The sequence below is a fragment of the Ovis aries genome, chromosome 14 (assembly GCF_016772045.2).
Source record: "Ovis aries strain OAR_USU_Benz2616 breed Rambouillet chromosome 14, ARS-UI_Ramb_v3.0, whole genome shotgun sequence".
NCBI lineage: Eukaryota > Metazoa > Chordata > Mammalia > Artiodactyla > Bovidae > Ovis > Ovis aries.
In genome coordinates this window covers 17,205,106-17,207,151 of record NC_056067.1, presented here as the reverse complement: position 1 = coordinate 17,207,151, position 2,046 = coordinate 17,205,106, and positions in this window count along the sequence as shown.

The window sequence follows — 2,046 nt, the reverse complement described above, 5'->3', positions numbered from 1 at the left end:
GGCATGGACCAAGGAAGGCATAGCTAAGCATTGGCCATTGGCTTCCAGGCAGATACTGGGCCTCTGGCCATAAGCATCTTTATTTATGATCTTCCTTTCAACTCTCTCAGGCAGAGCAGTTGTCATAATAAAGTAGGTGCAATTTATTTTGGTCTTGGCAAAGGAATATCCCCCTTTCCCAGGCTTTCATCTTCTTTCTCCCTCTTTCTTTGACATTATTTGTCAAATGATCCAAAGGTAATTTTTAATACCTTTACATCACACTGGAGCTAAGTTCTGTTTGGATTATTAATGATTAAATATCTTCTAGTCATCCAGCTGCACGGTGTGTAACAAATTATCCCTAAAATGAGATTAATTCCATTACAATTTTGAATAAGAAAATGACAAGAGAATGCCCTGCAGTCTTTAGAACTGAACAGCTATACACTCAAAAATCTCCTATATATCTCAGAAATTGTTGGTTTTGTGGAAAGGACTTGAATCTCTCCTTAAAAGGTCATTTAGCAGGTATTTATTGAGGCTGTGTGGGGTATTAGTCTAGTGTGGGGTGCTGCAAATCTTGGTTAGTCCTTAGGTTCACATGGGGAGCTTTGTAGAAATGTTCACTTTAGACCTGCTGAATTAGGATTTTTATGAGTGGAGCCCAGGAACAGGCATTTTTGAAAGACTCTGCAAGTAATTCTGATGCAGCCAGTCTATAAAACTATTTTGAAATCTCTACTTTGGAGAATATGAGAAGATAGATTCCTAACCCAAAGAAAGTCTGCATTTCACAGAGTCCTACGATTTACCCAGGATGCATTACCAGATGATAAAGGCTGTCAATTGTTTAGGGCAAGTGTTCTCTGTTAGGAACTGGGAAGCAACAGAGGAGGTGAGTGGTGGGCAAGCATGTGAACTTCATCTGTATTTACATCCCCTCCCCAGCTCTCTCCCAACACCCCCAGATGGGATCATTTACTTGCAGGAAACAAGCTCAGAGCCCTGACTGATTCTGTATTACAGGGAGTTGTATAATTATTTCATTATATATCACAATGTTATAAAAACAGAGATAAAGGGCACAATAAATGCAATGCACTTGAATCATCCCAAATCCACCCCCTCCTTCCATCCTGGTGCATGGAAAAATTGTCTTCCACGAAACCAGTCCCTGCTGTCAAAAAGGTTGGGGATCACTGGTTTAGGGTGAATGAACCTGCTTCTGAGTGAGATAATGAAAGTATGTGTTGTAAATTGTGACCAATGTAGAGGTGAAATCAATATGAGAAACAGACTGTTCTGAATGGAAGGAAGACTTGGAATGACTTCTTGAGGACATAGATGAAGAATGAAGCTGCTCATTAAATAAAAAAGTGGGGTGCTGTGCTGTGCTTAGTTGCTCAGTCATGTCTGACTCTTTGCAAGCCCATGGACTGTAGCCTGCCAGGCTCCTCTGTCTGTGGGATTCTCCAGGCAAGTATACTGGAGTGGGTTGCCATGCCCTCCTCCAGGGGATCTTCCCAACCCAGGAATAGAGCCCAGGTCTCCCACACTACAGACAGGTTCTTCACTGTCTGAGCCACCAGGGAAGTAGGGTAGTAAGTAGTTAAATTTTGATTATCCAAGTATATGAGGAATGGAGACTCTGACCTATGGATCTCTTCCTATCAATCTAATCTACTCTGCTGCTGCTGCTAAGTCGCTTCAGTCATGTCTGACTCTATGCGGCCCCATAGACGGAAGCCCACCAGGCACCCCTGTCCCTGGGATTCTCCAGGCAAGAATACTGGAGTGGGTTGCCATTTCCTTCTCCAATGGATGAAAGTGAAAGTGAAGTCACTCAGTTGTGTCCAACTCTTAGTGACCCCATGGACTGCAGCCTACCAGGCCTCTCCACTCATGGGATTTTCCAGGCAAGAGTACTGGAGTGGGGTGCCATTGCCTTCTCCACTAATCTACTCTAGCTTTGGTTTATTAAGTTGGCTTTCATTTTATTAATGGTCTTTCTAGCACACAAGAGGTGGCCAAAGGTCAGGTATTTAAATCTATAGATTTAAGTTT